We start from the raw sequence: 26,099 nt of genomic DNA, 5'->3' as shown, positions 1-26,099 counted from the left end.
TAGTTAGGAATTAGCATTTACAAAACCTTGAAAATTCACTGAAAAAACCATAGGTTTTAGACCATATATAGTTAGGAATTAGCATTTAAAAAACCTTTTTTTACTGACACAAAACCATTGAAATTCCATATATAGTTAGTTGTACTAACTATATATCGCGCACCCGCAATCCACTGCTGATCATGTCACATATTACATCATTCATGACATGGTCAGTGACATCACTGATGACATCACTGATGACATCTCAAATGACATCACTGATGACATCACTGATGACATCTCAAATGACATCACTGATGACATCACTGATGACTACATCCAGTGACTGTATGTTTCTGTAAAGTTAAAATATGTCTTACATATTGAAGAATGAGTGGAGGTATAAGTGTCTGGATGAAGGATTTATTAGGTGCTTGACTGACTGTATGAGTGAGTGATTAAATATGTCTCACTGAGTGCATGGGTTAGTGACTAAACTGTCTTAATTTGTGCATCATTATGTCTGTTGTTCTGTAAACTGCTGCATGTGTTGATCAGTAGCTATATGAGTAAGTATATGGGTTATTAATTGGTTGCACAAGTATTTGTATGGGAGACTGAGTGTGTGTTTGTGGGTGGCTGGGAGGTGTATGACTCTGTGCATAGATGTGTGAGCAGTTGATTCACTAGATGTATGGGTTCAAAAGTGCATGTGGAAACACCTGCATGGGCGGTTGACTGAGTGCATTGGTGAGTGAATGGATATCTCAGTGCTACATGTCAAAGTAAGTACATATGTAAAACACAGTACATGTGACATTTGACATATATAAATAACTGTGCATAAGAGCCAGTGAATGTGTGAGTGGCTGTATGGATCATTCTGTACTTGTATCAGGCATTGTAAAAGAGAGTAAATATGTGTTAGTATATGTTTGAATAAGTAAGGTGTGTATAACTGTATAGTTGAGGAAATGGAGGTGTGATTGATTCTTTGCATGACTGACTAAGTGTGTGAATAACTCCATGGATGAGTGACAGTCTGTGAGTGTCTGTTTACACTGAGTGTATCTAAGGTTATATTAGAGTCTGAAGAGGTTCATCGTATTATCACATGAATGATGTCATCAGTGTATATATATATGATGACATCTCAAATGACATCACTGATGACATCACTGATGACATCTCAAATGACATCACTGATGACATCACTGATGACATCTCAATTGACATCATTGATGATATCACTGATGACATCACTGATGACATCATTGATGACATCTCAAATGACATCACCGATGACATCACTGATGACATCACTGATCACATCTCAAAAGACATCACTGATGACATCACTGATGACATTATTCATGTGATAATACGATGAATCTCTTCAGACTCTAATAAAAACTTAGATACACTCAGTGTAAACAGACACTCACAGACTGTCACTCATCCATGGAGTTACTCACACACCTAGTCAGTCATGCAAAGAATCAATCACACCTCCATTTCCTCAACTATACAGTTATACACACCTTACTTATTCAAACATATACTAACACATATTTACTCTCTTATACAATCCCTGATACAAGTTCACAATGATCCATACAGCCACTCACACATTCACTGGCTCTTATGCATAGTTATTTATATATGTCAACTCTCACATGTACTGTGTTTTACATATGTACTTACTTTGACATGTAGCACTTAGATATCCATTCACTCACCAATACACTCATGCACACAGTCAACCGCCCATACAGGTGTTTCCACATGCACTTTTGAACCCATACATCTAGTGAATCAACTGCTCACACATCTATGCACAGAGTTATACACCTCCCAGCCACCCACACACACACTCAGTCTCCCATACAAATACTTAGGCAATCAACCAATAACCCATATAGTTACTCATATAGCTACTGATCAACACATGCAGCAGTTTACAGAACAACAGACATAATGATGCACAAATTAAGACAGTTTAGTCACTAACCCATGCACTCAGTGAGACACATTTAATCAGTCACTCATACAGTCAGTCATGCACCTAATAAATCCTTCATCCAGACACTTATAAATCCACTCATTCTTCAATATGTAAGACATATTTTAACTTTACAGAAACATACAGTCACTGGATGTTGTCATCAGTGATGTCATCAGTGATGTCATTTGAGATGTCATCAGTGATGTCATCAGTGATGTCCCTGACCATGTCATGAATGATGTAATATGTGACATGATCAGCAGTGGATTGCGGGTGCGCGATATATAGTTAGTACAACTAACTATATATGGAATTTCAATGGTTTTGTGTCAGTAAAAAAAGGTTTTTTAAATGCTAATTCCTAACTATATATGGTCTATAACCTATGGTTTTTTCAGTGAATTTTCAAGGTTTTGTAAATGCTAATTCCTAACTATATATGGTCTATAACCTATGTTTTTTTCAGTGAATTTCATTGGTTTTTTAAAAGCTAATATCTATAGCTGTAAAATGTATTCTTCTTTAAATAAAATTTTTTATTTTATATGTTTATTTTTATTTTTTTTTATTATTATGTTTTGGTTCGCTCCCGGTTCGCGAACCGGGAACCTTCCCGTTAGCTCAATGTGGTGCCGCGACCCGGTCCGCGAACCAGTAAACGTTCCGTTTGCGCAACTGCCGCGTTAGAAATCAACATCGTGACGCGTCGCGGAAGCGCGACGTATCGCGTTGTCGCGTAATGCGTCTTATGACGCGCCGCGTTAGCGCACCCGGAAGTGCTCCGGTACACGAACCGCGGCGCGAAGCGCAGCTCCCCGGAAGCGATCCGGGGCGCGTCGCGAAAGCGCGACGTATCGCGTTGCCGCGTAATGCGTCTTATAACGCGCCGCGTTAGCGCACCCGGAAGTGCTCCGGAGCGCGAACCGAGGCGCGAAGCGCAGCTCCCCGGAAGCGATCCGGGGCCCGTTCCGCAGCGCGTAACATAAGCGTAACAGGTCATGTGACTTGTTAATAAAACTTTTCATTGGTTCATTTCACTTTTGGTTTCCTAATGATGTAAGGCTAGGTCATGTGACCTAAAAATAACACTTTTCATTGGTTTAGACCTATTTTTTTCCCAAATGATGAAAACCCCTCCTTCTTTCTTCACTCTGACTTTCATCTTTGTGAGAGGAAGACCCTTTGTGATCACTGAGCAATGGCTTCATTAGTAGCTTCAGCTGGTGCACCCCCACCACCACCACCACCTCCTCATAGGAAGAGAGGACCACCTCCACAGTTCATTACCAACACAGAGGAGGAAGAGGATGAAGAAGAGGAACAGGAGATACAGGGAACACAGTTTTTACAAGAGGAGCCCCGGGTATCTCATCATAAAACTAGTTTCATTTGGCAGTTTTTTTCTTTTCCTGAAGGACAGAAAAAAGTTAATGCTCGATATGTGACGTGCCTGATATGTAAAGAGGACTTATCTAGAGGCACAGAAAAGAAGTATAGTTACGGCAACTATACTATGCACCGTCACATGCTGAGGTGGCATCCACTAAACTACAGCCGGGCAGAGATGCGTGACCTTCAGGACAATCCACCAACTCCTGTGGCCAGAACATCATCACAGGTATCTCTGTCGGGGCCAGAGGCACGGGAAACCGTGCCAAACATTCAGGACAACTTTGTCCATATGAAGATTACCTGTTTATATTGTGGTACATTGCTCTCATGTGCCAATATGAGCATTAACTTAATAAACAGAGCATTTGAAAACCACAAGTGCTCTAAACGCCCCAAAAAGTACATATTTTTTTTGCTCCTGTTGAGCCCTTTCCAATGCCTGTTTTTTGTTGTTTCCCCCCCAAAAAAAACAAAAAAAACATAAAACTGTTCAAAAAATACAAAAAAAAAAATGTTCAGAAAAAAATATATATATATAAAACAACAAAAACATTAAAAAAAAGTTCTTTTCAGAACTACCTCCCCTTTATAAAAAAATTGCTAGAATGTTTAGCACTCTGGCAAGCTCTATTTCTTTTGGTTCGCTTCCCGGTTCGCTCGCCGGTACGCGAACCGGGAGCGAACCAAAAAAAAATTTAAAAAAAAAAAGAAGAGTAAGTATAAGGGAAGTAAACAGAGAGTAATGATAAACCAAAGACAGCTATAGGGACTAAACCAGAGATACTGTTTAATAGATTTATTTACCGAAGAAAAGATGGAAGAGGGTATAATTGTGAAAAACAAAATAGATAAGGAAGTGAAAGAAAAAAAGGAGAGTAGAAGAATAACAAAGAAGAGTTTCTTAGAGAATGTGAGTGAATGTTCAAAATAAGATTAAAACATGTGGAATAACAGAGAGAAAAAACAGAAAGCAGAAAAGAAGAAGTAACAGAAAAGGAATAATTGAAACAGCAAAGAAATGTAAATAACATAGGGGCATATTATCAACATAGGCAATAAAAGGTTTGCAGCTTTTATTGGCAGAAATGTGTCGCTAAAGCCGCTTTTGCAGCAGAAAACTGCCGCTACAGCCGCTTTTGCAGCAGTTTTCTGCCGATAAAAGCAGCAATAATTTTATTGGCTGTGTTCATAATATGCCCCTTAGTGTGCTTCAACTACACAGAGAAAGCATAATGAACAAGTAGTGAAAGAGTGATCAGTCAGAGACACTAAGAGTAATAGAGACGGAGTGAGTGAACAAGAGTGAGGAACTATGAGGAGAGGGACTGAGAAAAGGAGTGGAAGGAGTAGAGTAAGTAAGTAAGTAATAGAGAAAGGAATGAGGGAAGTAGCAAAGGCAGGAAAGTTAGGGTTAAAGAAATGAAGCAGTGGAACTAATAGTAGTTAAATGTGATAGAAATGTAACGAAAAGAGTACAAAACATTTACCTTATTAGTTAACTTAGTCACTTGTTATTTTTATACTTTCAATCTGTGAAAGAGAGAACAAACATTTGAAAAATATTAAAACATGTATTTAAAAATTAGAAAAGACAAGGGAAAAGATTGAAGGACAAACAGTTTTTCAACAACTTTGACACTTACAGAAGCTTCTGCTTCTCCAGGCCCCCTACACAGTCCTAAAGATATACATTTTAAACTAACAGTATCTTGATGCAGATGAACTGAGGCCTATCTTAGAACATGGTGCATCTTTTGCACTGCTGTTGTCTCACAAAAGTGACGCAATGGCAGCGCAAAAGAGGTGCACAATCATCATAAAACTGTTCCTAACATTTTAAATGATTGTTTCAGGATGGCAATAAGGTGTGTCCTATCCAGACGTTTGTTTCAGGTGAGGCCTACTCAGGGTTGCAGATCAAATTTAGCCTTGTTGAAGAGTACAGAGGAGATAATACATGTGCAGGGCAACCAATAAAGTTCAGACTTCCTCTGTTTCCCTGGAGAGGCCTAAACTTCATCTGCACAATTTGATTCGTAATGTTACGAAACACAGGTAATGTATTTGAAAAATATGCAATTTCTTTTGCTCATTTCACAATCACATCACTTGTGTTTCCTTTGGTTAGGTATCTCATTGTGCAGATGTAGTCCAGCATATGAAAGAGTACGCACTGAATGCAACAACTTTGACACTTACAGAAGCCTCACCTTCTCCATGCCTCCTACACAGTTCTAAATGTACATCAAAAATACAAACAGTACAGAATTAACTATACATGTTAAATGGTTTATTTTTGCTGTTCTCAGAATGTATCAAATTTGACTAAAAACAGTGACTTGAAGGTATTCATCATATAACAGTGGGGAAAAAAAACACAATCAAAATGATTGTGTTTAAAAAACCCATATAACATAACCAATCAGAAATCAAAACTCCTCAAAAGTAACTTACTTTCCATGATGTCGAAGGATGTCCTATGAACAGCTTACACTCGGTTGTGCTGTTTTTTCAGCCCGCCACTTTCTGAAAGAAAAGCTCCATCGTTTTGAAAAATATGTTACATACAATAAATGACTTCTCGCTCTCTACCACACGTTTCCTCAAGGCCAAATCGTGTAGAAGCCATTTATAACTCTTGGAATTCTTGTTAGCAAATCCCGTCATTTTGTATTTCCGCAACTTTCAGAAAGAAAACGTTCAAGATCACTTTCACAATCCTAGACTAGTAATATCTTACCCTTTTTGCTCACTCATGTTCTACATTTCCTATGACACTGATACTGCTTACTATGAAGCAGACTTACACTACCTCTATGACTACTACAATTATTTAATTCTCTACATCACTTTTAATCACAAAGCAATATAAAACAGTAGATAAAATTATATCAACCCCTAGAATCATTATACGCCAGTTACCTACCCTAAATTCTCTTTTCTGAAAACAGAAAGTAAGAATATTTTTTAGTAAAAAGGCAACATTGTATCGTAGTCAAATGGCAATAATTTCCAAAACAGCAAATTTTTTTACATTTTCAATAACCTGTGTAATAAGCGGATCTTGTCAAATGACCATTATGCAATATAATAGCTGCAGTTACAAATCTTCTTCCTAAAATCAACGACTGTGTAGCCACAACATTTGTAATTAAAGTTGAAGACTTACTTTCATCAGGTTTATATAATTGGATTTTTAAAATGACATTATAATCAAAAGTTTGGACCAATAATCTAGACAGCATTGCAGACTTACATTCCCTCTACTCCATGTTTTGATTGGCTGCTTGAATTAGCTTATAAAAAGAAACAGTTTTTCTGAACTCATTCAAAGTGCAGTTATTTTTCCATGACGTCAAGTGTTATGGTAAGAAGACCGTTTGCTTTGGGAAATACTCTGTTGTCCTTCAACTAATCTGTGCCCACCACTTTCTGTAAGAAAATCATCTTTTTTTCCAGGAACTATTGTCTCTGTACTACACTTATCCTCAAGGCCAAATCGTGTAGGAGCCATTAGAACCTCTTGAAATTCCTCAGAGCACATCCCGAGATTCTTTCCCTAAAATTTTGGTTTTAAAAACACCAGGTAAGAATTTTTAAGGTCATACGGCAATTTTTTTTTTAAAGTTAAAACAGAATCGTTGCAGAATGACCAGCCGATTCTAGACTTTAAATAAGCTGTGTAATGTCCTGATGTTATTGAAGGACCGTCATGATATATAATTGCTGCAGTTACAAAAGTCCTTCCTGATATTGACAACTGCGAAGCTACAAAAATTTTAATTAAAGTTGTCAATTTTGTTCTATCAGCCCTACATCGTTGGAACATTAAAATGACATACTGGCCATATGTTCGTATAAATAATGTTGATATCATTTCAGATTTACATTGGCTACACTCCATGTTGTGATCAGCTGCTTTTACTAGCTTATTAAAGGACACTGATTTACTGTCTGGCAAAGTTAAATATATAAATCTTTCTGAGTCTACACTAGTAGTACTTGATACCCTACAGTTCTCGCAGTCATGCTGCCATTGATAAGAAAGCCCAAACAGGTGATCTACATCTACACCTTCAGCATGCAATACATCAAGCATATACATTAAAAACTCCTGACAATCTTGCTGAATATTTTGAGAGAATTGTGTTTGACCTGAACATCTGTCTAACAGATTTCGAATTTCAGACACGCTTTCTATTTTTGTTCTATCAGTGCTACATTTCTCTAACACAGAATTTAACAAACTGCAAAATCTGTGATCCGAATTGACCACAATCTCTTCTTTTACATTTTCTAGAGAAAACAAAACATTAACCACTACATTAGCATAGCAGTTGACACCAGAACTGTTTTCAAATTGAAAACCAACAACATCTTCAACAGAATCCTTTTTCTTTCTGCTTATAATTTCAGGTTCATCAACTTTTCGTCTTTTTGGTACAACCTCCCTAGTATTAGTCACATTTCTTCGTTTCCGGCCTACCACACGTTTCTCAAACAAAGGATATTGAGGCAAATGTGGCGCATACTCTCTTCTTAACCTATTGTATTCCTTAACACAATCTAGATCCGCACAAATGTTTGTGACATCACACTCAATCAAGTACAATCCCGATAAAGTTCTAACTCGTGACAATGCCACATATGCCATACCCTCCTTGAACACAGAACTGCCAATATTCACCAATGCACTGTCTACACTTAAACCTTGTGATTTATGGATTGTCACCGCATATGCCAAGCAAACAGGAAACTGCTTACGGCGAACATATAAGTCTTTTACAAGCAAAAATCTAGCAGAACAACGACCAATTAGCTGTACTTCCTCAATGCCATCAAATTTAATTTTTAAAAATTCAATTCCATCTCTATTTCTGTATTTCACAAAATCAACAACATTACCCATTGATCCATTTACCAGACCTCTTTCAACATGTAAATTCCTTCTTAAAATTATACGGCAATTTAAGCACACATTCAGAGTCTTTTCAAAACCTGCAGTTTTAGATATAGTCTTCTCTAATGAATCCAATTTTGTTTTCAAATTCTCAGACAAAATAATTGTTGATCCCATATGCTCTACTCTGTCAATAGCTTCCAGTTTCACAATCTCTTGGTTTTCTAAATACAACATTTTGTTGTTGAAGATGGCACATTCTGCAAGAGTTGGCATCAAACATATTCCAGATTTCTTCTCAGTAATTTTCTGAAAAATATTCTCAGGCACAACGTCTTGTTCTGGATATAAATTTGACAGTAATCGTGCATGTAAAGCTTGTTTCCCATGCTCGGTCACTTTTCCAATTCTAACATCTTGTAGAATATTCTTGTAAACTTCATCCTTCGCCTGACGCATATTTTCATGCAGTTCAGCATAATTGAAGTTTAACCATATATTGACGTTGCCAATGCTCCCTAGGCACTTCCTGGTATCTTCATGCGTGAGCATTTTGAACACAGGTTGTCCTTTCACTGGTGTCAGCTGCAGAAGATCTCCGAAAACAATGATGTGTTTGCCACCAAATAACACATCATACTCTGTTTTAAGAACTTCTTGCATTCTCAAATGCACAAAGGCAAGCATGACATTGGAAACCATGCTTACTTCGTCAATGATAAGAAGTTTCATTTTCCTCAAGACTCTTGAAACTTCACAACAAGCATCTCCAGATAACTTGTGGTATTGTAATTTGTTATCATGCTCCACTGGCAGCATCAGTAGACGATGCAAAGTAATACCTTTAATGTTATGTGCTGCCAGTCCAGTTGGAGCGGTGACAACACAAGACAGCGATGACTCAGTGATTTCCTTCAAATAACATGAAATTGCTTTAATGAGGAAACTCTTTCCAGTTCCCGCTTCTCCACTCACGTACAGTCGGACAGGCTTCAACGATGTACATGAGCACTCTTTCTTCTCATGACTTAATCCATGATCAATTTGCTTGGTAACTTCGTCATATATTTTCCTCTGCTCAACGTTGAGTTGTCTTTCCAAGTCTTCTAAGTTAACCGCATCCTCCTGAGCATGTGCCATGGCTCTTTCCACTTCATTCATGGCAGTGGCAGCTTCATTTTCGATAACAGGTCCTCCTAGTGGATCCTGACTCAATGAAACAGAACTCTGACTGTCCTGAGAACTGTCTCTGGCAATCTCGGCTGCAATCGTTGCTTCCTGCTCGATTTCCGCATTCAACATTTGTACATATTTGGGAAAAGCAGGACATTCTATGGTCTCCTTGGCAGCAGTGAAAGAGTCTTCATAACAGAGGAAATCTCAAAGCAGTTCCTCTTCTGCACGCCAAGGCTTGAAAAGTTGCAAAAGTGCTAAATAGAAAAACTCCTTTTTTTCAGGAGATTCGCCACTCAATTTTCGATGGTTTACCAAGTGGCATTTTCTTTGCTTGACCAGACATCCCTCACTTCCAATTACAGCATACACTCCTTTATCAATATCTTCTTTGATGTTCCTCTTGAATATGTAATTTTGTAGAACCTCATACAGACAAACATTCTCGAGGTGACTGCTTCGATTTGGATAATATGTATCCAACAAGTTGGTCTTCAAAATGTCGGTACTGTTTGGCTCCTTTTCCGCCAAATACTCAATTTCCCGCACAGGTTTCAGAACTCGATTACGCGTTGCAGCAAGACCAAGACTCGCCCAAACGATACTCCTAGATTTGGCATAGAGACTTGCTGAAGACAACCGGTCAGAACATTCGTAAGCTCCGATTTCTCGATGCGACAACATCTTCAGACTGAAACTGTACAACTTCTTATTGAGGCTCTTTTCATGGGAAATGTCCTCCCACATATCCTTCAATTCTGTCTTTTCTTTTTTGGTGATGTAAGATGTCACATACCGAGCCACAGCCATACAGTTATCAGCCACAAACTGTATATCCATGTTAGCATTCCACATGGACAAAATCACTGGGTTGTAGTCGTTGATGTACTTGGACTCTTCGTTCCTCTTCAAATTGTACGTGTTTTTAGGTGATTTCTTCATCACATTATGTCGCAGCGAAGACATCAAACTGATCACTCTTCCTTTAGAAATCACCGGTCATGGAAAGGCGAAACGACATTTGGTGTAGAACTTGTCCTTGTTTCTGAATTTACGACGACAGTACTTTCCGCAACGATGGCTTTGGAAGCGTAGAACTTGTTCTCTTAGGCTTTTGTCCTCCTTTGCGTTTGGAACAGCACATGTAGAATACTGTTCTATGAAACTCATCACTAAGTCTTCTGGATCTGTTCCAAATTTAGGTGCATCCTTGATCCACAGCAGCATATGTATATGAGGAGCACCTCTTGCTTGGTACTCCTTTCTCCAGAAGAAATCCAACACCTCTCCAAGAGGTGGATTCTTCTTATTCATGATGAAAGACATCATAGCTTCAAATCTATGATTGAAGTACCTGCATACATTCACTGGATCCAAAGAGCACAGTTCTCCGGGTGTCTTGAATTCGATGTTTTCGATGTTTCCATTTGCCTCTCGTAGAAATTCAAGTAAGTCTTCCCAGCCATACTCGGCACAGCTCAGAGTGAGGAACCATGTGGGAGTTCCTAAGTTCCTCAGCATACATTTTAAATCACCATGACGACGGTACCAGTACTCATTAGTACCACGCTGACACGCCATGTGATTAATCAGGTGACAATCCAAAATACTGTCTTGGACATTGACTTTATCCATAAAGTCACTTGCCGAGATGTTTTGCATCTGTATACCACTTTTCAAGATGTGGTTCACTGCATATGACAGTCCAGACAGATCACTTTCAAACAGAAGATGAAACAAATAGGGAATGCATTGTCGAAACCTAGCATCTTCTGCATACAATCGTAAAGTCCGGTATTCAGAAGCAGGAATTTGATGAGGTCGCTCATCATATCTTCCTCCTTGACCTGTTGGAAATAGCTGTGGGAAACACCGAGCTTCCAAATTTTCCTCCCAGACACTAATGGGACTCCCTTTGGCTTGTTTCATTTGAAACAACTCAATAGCATTCCCCATGACTTCCTTGGAATGCAAAGGATGAACACTATAATGTTCATATATTTCTTCACTTTTAGAGGGTTCTACTTTCTCAATTTGACCAGCACACAAATCGCTATGCTCTTCCTCACTTACTTCCTCTTCTGCAACATATACATTCTTATAGTACTTATTATTTTTTTTCAAATACAATGTTGCCTTTTTTACTTTCCTAACATCCACTAAATCTTGCCATATTTTTTTATTCTTTGTCGGAACCCCATTAACTAAGATAACCAGAGGTTCCTCTTCCACTTTTTCTACTCCAATTGTGTTAATGTTTTTCTTCAAATCTAGAGGCAAATAAACAACTCTTCCCTTTAATCCTCTCTGTAAATCTGATGGAGGCAATTTCCCTGTCTTTGGCTCCATTCTTACAATAGCCTGAAAGGGATGGATACTTTGAATCAAAATAGATTCATAAGTATTTAAATCCTTCAATTCAGAAGGAATCTCAACCAATTCCAGATTATTATGAACCGCTCTAGCAGGCATCTGGTTTTGATTTAATTTGTTACAACAATAAGTACACACACGTTGATCCGATCCCAAATCAAAACAATTTTCTACCATCAAGTATGTAGCGAAATCTTTCCATTCACTATTATTTTCCCTTTCACTTCTTGCATATAAATCCACTAACTTAGTCTGATTCTTATAATAAGTGCGTCGACAACACACACAAGTGAAATTAGGCCTCTCACTTGATTTCACCTCAAACGTCGCAATTTCCCTCTGGAAATTATCTGTACTGGAAACCTGTACACTATCTTCCACATGACCCTCTTCTTCTTGCTCAATTTCAACATTCTCCTCTTTACTTCCAAAGTAACAAAACTCAATTTCTTCACATATATTCTTCACATCTATTTCAGAACCATGCAAAAGAGCAGCGCATAATTGTTTAAGCATAATTGCTGGACTCTTAGCATAATACAACATTCTAACTAATTTCCTCACTTTATTATGATGCACTGCTAGCATCCTGAAATGATGAAAAACACTCCGGCATACTCTCCTGGAAAGACAAGCCAGTGAATGACCATGCAAACCTGTCACTTCTCTCACTCTGCAAGGATCTAATTCTTGCAACAACTTCATTTTCTGCTTCAAACTTTTCTTATTAAATGTCTGTACAAAATCACAAAGCAAATTGATGGAATCCTGTCGCACACTGCAAATACTACTACACTTCCAGGTGTACACAGGTCCCCTAGGACGTCTTCCTAAAACCTCATTACCTAACATCTCTTCTGCCTCTGTTGTCACAAGTTTTTCTTTTTCAACTGGACAACCATCTTTCACCTCATAAGCTCGACCGCTGGTGTCAACTGCATGCACCAAATCATTATCCTGGAAATAACTCTCCTCGTTGAAAAATGCCTCACAACTTGAACTATGCATCCATTCTCCGGAAAAAACTTCACAAAAATTACTACGATTAACTATTCTCTTCCATCTACTATTTCTTTTGAAATCATAAATTGCCTTGTTTAGCTTCCTAATTCTATTGATTATCAAAATAAATAACTTTCGTTTAATTTCAAATGCCTGATCAATAACTTTCTCAACTTTTTTTTTTCTCTTATAAAAAACCACTTTCTGTTGACCTTTCTTAATATTTTTTAACAAATTGACAATTATCCTGTTGCGGAACATTCGTTTACGAATGTCCCTAAACTGTTGTTTCCTTCTACTATCATGCACAGAGTTATCTCTTGCTCTAGCAGTAACATTTTTGATTGGCCTTTTCTTTCCGTTTAAATTGCTTCTCTTTTTCTGGACAAAAACATTTTCTGTAGTACTACTTTTTTTTCTAGAAATGTTTCTTATGAATGTTTTCGTGGTCTTACCCGGTGCTTTCTTGGTGACTTGACGATTTTTTATTGTAGAGGACTGCTGCAGTAAATGATGGACCTGCTGTCTTTGACGTTTTGTAGCCTTTCTCATTCTCTCCTTAGTTGGCATTCTCAAAATTTGAAATGATCTGCAGTTGAATCTGTGGTAAAATATAATAAAATTTTTTATTAACCACTATTACCAAACAGTAAATCAATAACAGTCATCAAAAACTTAACACACTACTTAACATTTTTACATATAATATTTTTTAGTGCTTTGGCAAATTTAGAATACAGAAATAGCAGAAAAGAAATGGAATTCTTCTTCATTTTACATGTCCTGTTTTATATGTGAATCTGATCTAATTTTATGAGCATATTTTAATATTTTATTGAAGACACTACACATAACCTGTTTTTGAAGGTGTGTTTAATTTAAAATTAAACAGTTTACATTTTTACTTTTCATTTATTGTAAATTTTAAAAATAAATGTTTATAGTTCCATAGGCTCAAGCAGGTCAGCTTCCCACCCTATGTCATACAATTCTGACAAATCGGCATCCTCATCATATTCTTCATCATCCTCAGGATTTAAATCATCCAAGGGATCTACTTCCACTGACGTTTCAATTACAAGTTCAATGATGAGGTCGAGATCAACTGATTGCTGATTGTCACTCATGTTGATATTGTCGTTATCTTTAAAGAAAGAGAACAACAATGAGATGTTGCAGAGTAAGAGACAAATCTCAGAGATTATAATAGTAAATTTGTTTAACAAGAGTAACATTTTGCAGCTATTATTTAGCCATGTCCAGCGATGCTGAGGAGGTGAGGCCTATGTCCAAGTTTTCAGTGAACAGGACTCATCTCTTCTTAACCTTGGATAAGCCTCACCGACTCTGTGTCCCCTGCTCATACTTAAATGTACAGAGCAGATTTATGCTAAGTGGCGCATCCCCACGGATGCACCAGTTAATGTGCACCGCTGCTCTGCCACCCATAGTGTGCCGCATTTACAATGTGGAGCACCATTGAGCAAAAACAGCACAGAGGCGTCACGCATCTGTGCCGCAAAAGCAGCACATTGCAGGAATCACGTCATAAGCGCGACATGTCTACTGCAATGCACAGGAGGAAGCCTCACATTGCATGGTGCATCACTTCTTATGAATAAACAAAGTGGAATCCACTCAAGGTGATAGTGATCTCTAGAGTGATGGGGAACACACAATGTTGTTTAAATGCCCCTCACACACCAACAGGCCCCTTGGTGTCATGCTTCATCATTGGGGCCTTCGCACCCCTCTACGGAATGCGGCGTGCTACGACTCGCGAATACGCAGGAGCACTTGACGTGAACTAAGTGTGGGGGTGTGTGTTTTTTACAAAAGAGTGAGTGAGGTGAGGTGAAAAAAGGTGAGTAGTTAAAAAATACCTGGCACGTGGGAGTAAAAAACTTTATTAAATCCCCGGCTGGTATTATTAAAATGAAAGTGCAGGGCGTGGTTTTAGGAGATACGTGTTAGGGTATCAAACCACTGTATTAAAAGTCAACATGTTTCGGAGGTCAAAGCCCCCTTCTTCAGGACAAGGGTTAATGCACTAACCCCCCTTACTCACATGTAAAATGTAAAAGTGAAAATGATAAATTACCACAATGTGTAATGTTCCTCACAATGTTAAATGTAAGTGAGTGTCGTTGCGCCCAATTGGCGTCAGAACCTGTGGAGACAAAATCATAAATAAACATACAAATCTAACTGTCACAGGTATGAAGAAGAAGAATCATGCTTCTCCGAAAAAACATCAGGTGAGACCCAGAAAAATAATTGGGACCTGGAAAGGAAAAAGAAAAAGACAAGGGACACTACAGACATGTATACACGCAACACCAACAATACTCTGTGCTCAGATGTCAAAAGAGCACAACAGAAAGGAATCCAAATCTTACTTAGAGTTCCCAAATACTGGACTTCATGAGCCTTTAGCGTATAGGGGAATCCTTCCTTTCTTAATCAGAAAACCTAAAAATCAATGTCAGGGGTTCAGTAGGAGAACTACGTATTCAGAACGACATAGGTACAGTGAAAAACGGCTTCTTTCTGTGGTCTATAACTCACGGTTTCTGCAACAGCTAATCGCCTGCCTTCCCACAACGCGGCTCGAATGAAGTGAGCTGCAAAGGGATCGAGGCCCTTATATGTGTTGTGCCTGTCGGTAATTAGCAAAGGTTAATTGAATAATGCAATCCGGTGAATGCATCACTTCTTATGCCTGTTTCAAACAGGCGTAAGGATTTGATTCAGCAATGCTATAAAGCTGACTCAGTGAAATCTTCTAAATTTCACTGTGTTAGTTTTACAGGGCTTTCATGCAAATTAATGCATACCTTGCAACAAAACACTTATATGAAAACTGACGCAGGTTTCATGTGGCACAGGACTTTACAGCATGACACATCTGCCTAGATGCATCAAGTTGTAAATATGTCGCCACATAGCAAATCTTTTGCACCGCCGCTGCGTCACAAAAGTGACTCACAGTGACGCAAAAGAGACATACACCTATCATAAATCTGTCCCTAACATTTTAAATGATTGATTCAAGATTACGATAAAGTGTGGCCTATCCAGAGGTTTGTTTGAGGTGATGCCTATTCAGAGTTGCAGATGAAATTTACGCTTGTTGAAGAGTACAGAGGAGATAATACATGTGAAGGCCTACCAATGAAGTAAGTCATATCCACTTCACTCTTGAACAAAGGCCAGACCTTTTCTGTGTCCATGGACAGACCTAAACTTCATCTGCACAATGTCATTCGTAAACTTAGGAAACACAGGTGATGTAATTGAAAAATGTGGAGTTTCTTTTCCTCATTTCACAATCACATCACCTGTGTTTCCTTTGCTTAGGTATCTCATAGTGCAGATGGACTCTAGCATATGAAAGAGTACACATAAGTTGAGCAGTGTATACAACAAATTTGACATTTACAGAAGATTCAGCTTCTTATCTTGTTGGAGATGAAATGAGGCCTGTCTTGCAACATGGTGCATCTTTTGCATCACTCCTGCATCGGTTTCATGTGGCACGGGACTTTACAGCATGACACATCTGCCTAGATGCATCAAGTTGTAAATATGTCACCACATAGCAAATCTTTTGCACCGCCGCTGCGTCACAAAAGTGACGCACAGTGACGCAAAAGAGGCATACACCTATCATAAATCTGTCCCTAACATTTTAAATGATTGATTCAGGATGACGATAAGGTGTGACCTATCCAGAGGTTTGTTTAAGGTGAGGCCTACTCAGGGTTGCAGATGAAATTTACGCTTGTTGAAGAGTACAGAGGAGATAATACATGTGAAAGCCTACCAATGAAGTAAGTCATGTGCACTTCACTCTTGAACAAAGGCCAGACCTCTTCTGTGTCCGTGGACAGACCTAAACCTCATTTTCACAATGTCATTCGTAAACTTAGGAAACACAGGTGATGTAATTGAAAAATGTGGAGTTTCTTTTCCTCATTTCACAATCACATCACCTGTGTTTCCTTTGCTTAGGTATCTCATAGTGCAGATGGACTCTAGCATATGAAAGAGTACACATAAGCTGAGCAGTGTATACAACAATTTTGACATTTACAGAAGATTCAGCTTCTTATCTTGTTGGAGATGAAATGAGGCCTGTCTTGCAACATGGTGCATCTTTTCCATCACTGCTGCATCGGTTTCATGTGGCACGGGACTTTACAGCATGACACATCTGCCTAGATGCATCAAGTTGTAAATATGTCGCCACATAGCAAATCTTTTGCACCGCCGCTGCGTCACAAAAGTGACGCACAGTGACGCAAAAGAGACATACACCTATCATAAATCTGACCCTAACATTTTAAATGATTGATTCAAGATTACGATAAAGTGTGGCCTATCCAGAGGTTTGTTTGAGGTGAGGCCTACTCAGGGTTGCAGATGAGATTTATGCTTGTTGAAGAGTACAGAGGAGATAATATATGTGAAGGCCTACCAATAAAATAAGTCATGTCCACTTCACTCTTGAACAAAGGCCAGACCTCTTCTGTGTCCGTGGACAGACCTAAACCTCATTTTCACAATGTCATTCGTAAACTTAGGAAACACAGGTGATGTAATTGAAAAATGTGGAGTTTCTTTTCCTCATTTCACAATCACATCACCTGTGTTTCCTTTGCTTAGGTATCTCATAGTGCAGATGGACTCTAGCATACCAAAGAGTACACATAAGCTGAGCAGTGTATACAACAATTTTGACATTTACATAAGATTCAGCTTCTTATCTTGTTGGAGATGAAATGAGGCCTGTCTTGCAACATGGTGCATCTTTTCCATCACTGCTGCATCGGTTTCATGTGGCACGGGACTTTACAGCATGACACATCTGCCTAGATGCATCAATTTTTAAATATGTCGCCACATAGCAAATCTTTTGCACCGCCGCTGCGTCACAAAAGTGATGCACAGTGACGCAAAAGAGTCATACACCTATCATAAATCTGTCCCTAACATGTTAAATGATTGATTCAGGATGACATTAAGGTGTGGCCTATCCAGAGGTTTGTTTAAGGTAAGGCCTACTCAGGGTTGCAGATTAAATTTACGCTTGTTGAAGAGTATAGAGGAGATAATACATGTGAAGACCTACCAATGAAGTAAGTCATGTCCACTTCACTCTTGAACAAAGGCCAGACCTCTTCTGTGTCCGTGGACAGACCTAAACCTCATCTGCACAATGTCATTCGTAAACTTAGGAAACACAGGTGATGTAATTGAAAAATGTGGAGTTTCTTTTCCTCATTTCACAATCACATCACCTGTGTTTCCTTTGCTTAGGTATCTCATAGTGCAGATGGACTCTAGCATATGAAAGAGTACACATAAGTTGAGCAGTGTATACAACAATTTTGACATTTACAGAAGATTCAGCTTCTTATCTTGTTGGAGATGAAATGAGGCCTGTCTTGCAACATGGTGCATCTTTTGCATCACTCCTGCATCGGTTTCATGTGGCACGGGACTTTACAGCATGACACATCTGCCTAGATGCATCAAGTTGTAAATATGTCACCACATAGCAAATCTTTTGCACCGCCGCTGCGTCACAAAAGTGACGCACAGTGACGCAAAAGAGGCATACACCTATCATAAATCTGTCCCTAACATTTTAAATGATTGATTCAGGATGACGATAAGGTGTGACCTATCCAGAGGTTTGTTTAAGGTGAGGCCTACTCAGGGTTGCAGATGAAATTTACGCTTGTTGAAGAGTACAGAGGAGATAATACATGTGAAAGCCTACCAATGAAGTAAGTCATGTGCACTTCACTCTTGAACAAAGGCCAGACCTCTTCTGTGTCCGTGGACAGGCCTAAACCTCATCTGCACAATGTCATTCGTAAACTTAGGAAACACAGGTGATGTAATTGAAAAATGTGGAGTTTCTTTTCCTCATTTCACAATCACATCACCTGTGTTTCCTTTGCTTAGGTATCTCATAGTGCAGATGGACTCTAGCATATGAAAGAGTACACATAAGCTGAGCAGTGTATACAACAATTTTGACATTTACAGAAGATTCAGCTTCTTATCTTGTTGGAGATGAAATGAGGCCTGTCTTGCAACATGGTGCATCTTTTCCATCACTGCTGCATCGGTTTCATGTGGCACGGGACTTTACAGCATGACACATCTGCCTAGATGCATCAAGTTGTAAATATGTCGCCACATAGCAAATCTTTTGCACCGCCGCTGCGTCACAAAAGTGACGCACAGTGACGCAAAAGAGACATACACCTATCATAAATCTGACCCTAACATTTTAAATGATTGATTCAAGATTACGATAAAGTGTGGCCTATCCAGAGGTTTGTTTGAGGTGAGGCCTACTCAGGGTTGCAGATGAGATTTACGCTTGTTGAAGAGTACAGAGGAGATAATATATGTGAAGGCCTACCAATAAAGTAAGTCATGTCCACTTCACTCTTGAACAAAGGCCAGACCTCTTCTGTGTCCGTGGACAGACCTAAACCTCATTTGCACAATGTCATTCGTAAAATTAGGAAACACAGGTGATGTAATTGAAAAATGTGGAGTTTCTTTTCCTCATTTCACAATCACATCACCTGTGTTTCCTTTGCTTAGGTATCTCATAGTGCAGATGGACTCTAGCATATGAAAGAGTACACATAAGTTGAGCAGTGTATACAACAATTTTGACATTTACAGAAGATTCAGCTTCTTATCTTGTTGGAGATGAAATGAGTAACCCTGGGCGAAGAACTACGCTCCGCTCGCGGAGCTTGCGGAGTTTCGGCAACTCCGCGTTCTACGGAGAACGCGAAGCTGTCGATTACTCCGCGATCCGGTGCGTAGCGTATTTCTCGCGCGCTGAATAACATTATCGCGTGCGCGGCAATGGCTTACCTTGGTTCTGCGTTCGTTTTTTCCTGGTCGCGTGTGCCACCATGTTTGGAAACACTCTCGCACAATCCCGTGCGACTGTGCGAACGCGATAACATCATTTGGATGCGCGATAGCGTCATAAGGATGCGCGAGGATGCTTGTTGGTAAGATCGAGTTGCCGAACACGCAGAAACTGCATTCTTGCACAGAATAACTCGCGAGCATGTTAAAACCATAATAAATTACCATTTTGGTTAGGAAAAAAAAGCAAAAAAACCTTAAAGTTGTACCTTTGGCTGTATTTTTGGGGGGAAGGAGCCCTCTTTTTGTTTCTACTCTTGTTTTGAAGAGTAAGGAGGAAGGAGGAAGGGCCTTTGAGTTTACAACTTCCTGTTCCTGTCCACCAGGCTCCTCCCAGTGCTTTGTCCATGTGGTGCTCACTTTCCTTTGGATTTTGAGCTGGAAGGATCACTTTCTGTGTGTGTTGGCTGCATTACTGATTTTTCTTGGATTTATTGAGGACTTTTGGATTTTGAATTCTCTTTTTCAAGTAAGTTTGTGTAATGTATGAGTGAGTATGATGTAGACTTGTGTTTGTTTGATTTGAGTTTTTTTAACTACAGTATTCAATCCTGGAATTAAATTATTGATGGAGGCCTGTACTTTTATGAGGTCTCAACTTGTATTTTTTTTTTTTATTTCATCCAGGCTACATAGAGAGGTACCCATGGGTCCAATCATGTTTCTGTAGTGTGTGTTTAAATTTGTATTCCAGTTTGTAAACAAACATCATGGATGGCATTGGATTATGTTCATTATGCAATAGCAATGTCTGTTGTGGAATTTCTGTTTGTGGAATTTGAAATGTTTTTATTTTTTAAGCCAATAGCTGACCCTAGTACTCGATGTAGTTAGTGTGTAGGCATGCTTGAGTTCATTGTATTAACTTTCTGTGGTTGGCCTGGCCATGTGTTGGCGGCCATTTTATGTTTCCACTTTCCAGCCACTTTGCTCTTGCCATAGGCCTCCAACCTTGTGGCCTACTCTGCCAGTAGGCCAGAGGTACTACTCATAGGGTCATGAAAGTTAATCAACTGTTTTTGTGGTGTACCCTTATTTTGAAAATCATGGATGGCTTGGATTGATGTAGAAAATCTTATTTTTATGTGTGGGGTATTTCATGTTTTGGGTGTGTTTAAATACTCTGTCAATTTCTGACATTAGGTAACCCTAGGAATACAGCTTGGGTAGTTTTGGTAACTTCGCACAGTGTGAGAACGTGACCTTACATTTTTTGTCTTGTTCGCGCACTCAATATACTTGCTCGGGAACGCGAAAACGACGTTTTCTTCCATTAAATGTTTAATGTGTTTCTTGTGCTATAAAAAGTCCTAATTTATGTTGTCATTTGGTTGTAGTTTTCTCTTTTTGGAGCATGGACCACTTCCATTTTCTGTCCTCTATGTAATGATTTCTTGTTTATGGGTGGGGTGTCCAATTTGGGCGGTGGTGGTGTGTCCATTTTGTGAAGCAAAGCATTGTCCCTTTGCCATAGGCATTATTGTCTGTCTTCTCTTTCTTGTCATGTTGTTGTTGGTGGCCAGGCCATGTGGTGGCGGCCATTTTGTGTATGCTTCCTTTGTGATTTTGCCATGTTGTTGTTGGTGGCCAGGCCATGTGGTGGAGGCCATTTTGTGTATACATTAAAGTTGTCCATGTTGTTGTTGGTGGCCAGGCCCTATGGTGGCGGCCATTTTGTGTATGCTTCCTTTGTGATTTTGCCTTGTTGTTGTTGGTGGCCAGGCCATGTGGTGGAGGCCATTTTGTGTATACATCCTTTGTGATTTTGCCATGTTGTTGTTGGTGGCCAGGCCATGTGGTGGAGGCCATTTTGTGTATACATCCTTTGTGGTTTTGCCATGTTGTTGTTGGTGGCCAGGCCATGTGGTGGAGGCCATTTTGTGTATACATCCTTTGTGAATTTTCCATGTTGTTGTTGGTGGCCAGGCCCTATGGTGGCGGCCATTTTGTGTATGCTTCCTTTGTGATTTTGCCATGTTGTTGTTGGTGGCCAGGCCATGTGGTGGAGGCCATTTTGTGTATACATCCTTTGTGAATTTCCCATGTTGTTGTTGGTGGCCAGGCCCTATGGTGGCGGCCATTTTGTGTGTCCTTCCTTTGTGCTTTTGCCATAGGCATCCAAGGTTTTTGACTATTGTGGCAGTAGGGCAGAGTTACTACTACTCATAGCCATAGGTGCATTAAAGTTAATCAACTCTTGACACGCGACATTACATTTTTTGTCTTGTTCGCGCGCTCAATGTGCTTGCTCGGGAACGCGAAAACTACGTTTTCTTCTATTCGCGCTGCCGAACACGCCGATTTTGCATTCTCGCGGACAATATGTCCCGAGTTGCATAAAAGTTTCTCGAAAATGTTGCATGTGTTTCTTGTGCACCCAAAAAAACAGAAGTTGTCATTTGGTTGTAGTTTTTGGAGCCTGGAACAATTCCTGTGTCTGTCTTCTTGTTTGTGGGTGGGCTGACCACGTGGGCAGCGGTGCGGCTACTTTGTGAAACAAAACAAAGCATTGTCCCTTTCCCATAGGCATTTATTGTCTGTCTTCTTTTTTCTCTTTCTTTTCATGTTGCTGGTGGTGGCTAGGCCATGTGGTGGCGGCCATTTTGTAGGTACTTCCTTTGTGCATTTATCATTGGTCTCCCAGCTTTTGGTCTGATCTGACAGTAGGCCAGAGTCCCAGAGGTAGTAGTTAGCGGGGGTGCTGCCTTTATGTAGCTGTTTTAATTCGGTGTATGCAATTAACATCATTAGGGCATGTGTGTGTATGGCATTGCATTCCAAAATGTGTTGTCTGGGCAGGGGTTTGTTTGTATGTGTTTTTGCGGTGTTAGGTTTACAACCTCTGTCTTAGCCATGGGGTATTTTATTCCTTGCAGTAACCTGTCATGTGCAGCAGGCATCCTCCTTTTTCTGTCCATATTGGTATATATAGGCCTGCTTGACTTTATTAGTTCTTTCTGGACTTCATGTGGCTTTGAGCTGTGGTGCTGGACTGGTATTATTAGTCTTCTGTTTTGTCTTTTATACATTGGCCTGTGTGTCTTTCAATTGTTCATGTTGCCTTACTGCTTGTTTGACTGATGTTGTTCTGCCTTCTTTACTTGTAGGTGCACAAAAAAAGACTGAGGAGGTGCTGGTTGTTTTTTCATCCATCGCTCGTTGTACTGCCAGACGGACGTCCTTCAGTTGTACGCCACGTGTGGTGTGTGACTCATCTGACCAGACATCTCTGCAATTTGTGCTGCTGTGAGCTGACTGACATCAGAAGAAGATGGGCCCTAAGAAAGCTACCAGGTCCTCCACCACGAAGAAAGTTGCTGAGAAGAAGGAACAGAAGAAGGAAGTGTCACTTAAGTCTGGTATGGATCCCAAAACCTTTTTTGGGACCCCAAAAGGTACGCCTGCAGCAGCGGTGTCTGGGGTGCAAGCTGGGACCAGCACATCCGCATTAGTGGGGGCAAGCCAGCATCCCAGGGCCAAGCACATGATGAGGGTCGAAGAGGTAGCCAGCCTTCTGTTTGCGAGCAGTGATACTGAGCCTGAACTAAACGTATCGCTGTCTCAAAGTAGTACACAATCCACGCAAGATGGAAGTGCTCAACAACCACCGCCAGCAGTAGATGTTCAACAACCACAACCACCGCCCGCAATAGGAGTTGTTCACCCACAACCACTTCCCGCAACAGTTGTTGAACAACCACAAGCACCGCCCGCAACAGTTGTTGAACAACCACAACCACCGCCGGCAACAGTTGTTGTTGAAGAACCCCAGCCCGCAATAGTACTTCCTCAAGAACAACAACCACCATCTCCGCACGCAATAGTAGTAGTTGTTCCTCCCGAAGTCGGGGCAGTTCAGGAAGTAGAGCCTCATTCCGAGCAAGAAGAAGAGGAAGCCACTTCTGGAGGTGATCTATTTCCTTTGAATTCACGAAGGGAAAGGAGGGTTAGTGCATCGAGTTCTTCGCCAAGCATCCCTTCCGATGACCTTGATACGGATTGGCAGCCACAACTATCTGCGCATTCAAAGGAGAGACATCCCAAGAAGACCAGGCTAAGAAAAAGGAAGTTTCCAGGCAGGCTTGAACTTATGGAGGTCGATGTAGGTGAGCAGGATACTGCTGGTGATAAAGACGGGTCTGACACTGTCATCATCACGAGCGTTATTCCTGGTGCAGAGGATGTAGAGACCAACATTTTCACCCTATCCAGAAATGCTGCAATTAGTGATGAGCAGATAGCACGCATAACTCCTACACACTCAACACCCAAAGTAACACCAGCTCCCATTTTTTCATCAGCGAAGGCCCGGCAGCATCCGACATCCAGCAGAAGCGCCACTTCAACAGAAGGAGGTAGTGGCAGTACTAGGACTGAGCTGTCACATAGTGAAATTCAACAATCCTCCAGTCCATCCGGCATTGGCAGTGGGTCCTCCTCTTCCTATGGCAGGAGACAAAAGTTTACCTCCCCAGTGTGGGACTTCTTTACGGTTCACCCAGTTGAGGAGAACATTGCTGTATGCACCATTTGTCATGTCAATGTTAGTCGTGGTAAGCTTGGTACAAACTATGGTACTGGAGGCCAAACGACCCATTTGAAAAAAACACACTTGATCAGGTGGGAGAACCACCTTGCAAGCTTAAAAAATGTTAGCACTGGTGTTGGTGGGGATACAGTGGTACAAGGTCCACTCATGGTTGACCAGGAGGTAGAAGAAGAGGGAGACGATGACCTTCTATCTAGGAGTGGTACACAAAGGAGCCCTGTCGCCAGCACTGGAGTGGTAAAGTCCACATCCTCCGCATCAGCAACTTCTCAGTGGCACCAGAGTCCGCTGGAAACACCAAGGAGTGCAAAGTCTGCGATGCAAGGTGGTCCGTCTAGCATAACTCAAAGAAATGCAAAGCAGCTTACCATTCCTAGCATGTTTAGGCAGGAGGGAAAGTACGAGCGGAACCACCCAGTAGCACGTTTGTACAATGCCAAACTTGCGAAAATGTTAGCACTGGACCTTCTCCCATTTTCATTTGTTGAGGCTGTTGGATTTCTGGAATTAGTGGCAACCCTCTGCCCAAAATGGAACGTGCCCAGTCGCTACTATTTTGCCCGAGTTGCTGTTCCAGCACTACACCACGACGTGCTGGAATTGATTGGGAAAGCCTTACAACAGAGTGTTGTCCATTGTATCCACCTGACAACAGACATGTGGAGCAGTTGCGATGCTACAGATTTCATGTGCATCACCGCACACTGGATCTCTTTTGCAGGTGTTAAAGACAAGTTAACTTCAGGCCTCCGTGACGTTGCTGGAATTTTTAATGATACGCGCAGACATGCAACTATAGCCATGTTTGGTATGGACAAAAGTCATACTGCTGAAAACATTTTGTCTGACTTTAACACCAAGGTCTTTGAATGGCTGAAACCAAGAGGCCTTAAGATTGGTTTTGTTGCCACCGACAATGGCAGTAATGTAGTGAAGGCAATGAGAGAAGGACATTATTTCAGGGTACCCTGTTTGGCACACTGCATTAACTTAGTCGTGCAAGACTTTCTGAAAACTGAAGCCAAAGTCAGCAACATACTGATCATCTGCAGAAGAATATGCACGCACTTTAACCATTCTTTTAAAGGACGGAAGCTGCTACGGGTCATTCAGCGTGAGCATAACTTGCCAGTCAAAGCACTGATCCAGGAGGTCCCAACACGTTGGAACTCAACTTATTTCATGCTTGAGCGTCTCTTTGAGCAGTACATCCCACTGAATGCTTATGTCATGTCAAGAGGATTAGGGGATCCTACTGTTAATCTTAAAGCCCTGACCATTGAGATGTGGCAGTGGGACCTCATTAAATGCATCACAGAGATGCTACTACCCTTTGAGGTCTTCACACGTGCAGTTAGCAGGGAGGACTGTACTATGGGCCAAGCCATCCCATTGTTGTACATGCTTGAGCAACAGGTGAAGGAGGTCTGTCAAACATACGAAGGTGACGAACAAAAAGTTGATGCATACACCTTGGCCAAGGGCTTAACCAACCGCTTGTGTACAAACGCAAGGCTCAACAATATTGTGTCAGGTGAACATTACATAACTGCAACAATCTTGGATCCACGGTACAAATTATTTGTCAGCAGTAGCGCAGTAATTCCTTTTTCAGATGATGATGTTGACAAGTACAAAACTTCCATAGCTGCGGAAGCTAATGAGTTAGAAACTGAACGGCTGTTACTTAAAGGCCTGCCACTGCCAGCCCAGGCCAGTCCAAGTACTTCTGACGCAAGTTCTTCACAGCA

Source organism: Lissotriton helveticus, chromosome 9, assembly GCF_964261635.1.
Source record: "Lissotriton helveticus chromosome 9, aLisHel1.1, whole genome shotgun sequence".
Classification (NCBI taxonomy): Eukaryota; Metazoa; Chordata; class Amphibia; order Caudata; family Salamandridae; genus Lissotriton; species Lissotriton helveticus.
This window is presented reverse-complemented; position numbering follows the sequence as displayed.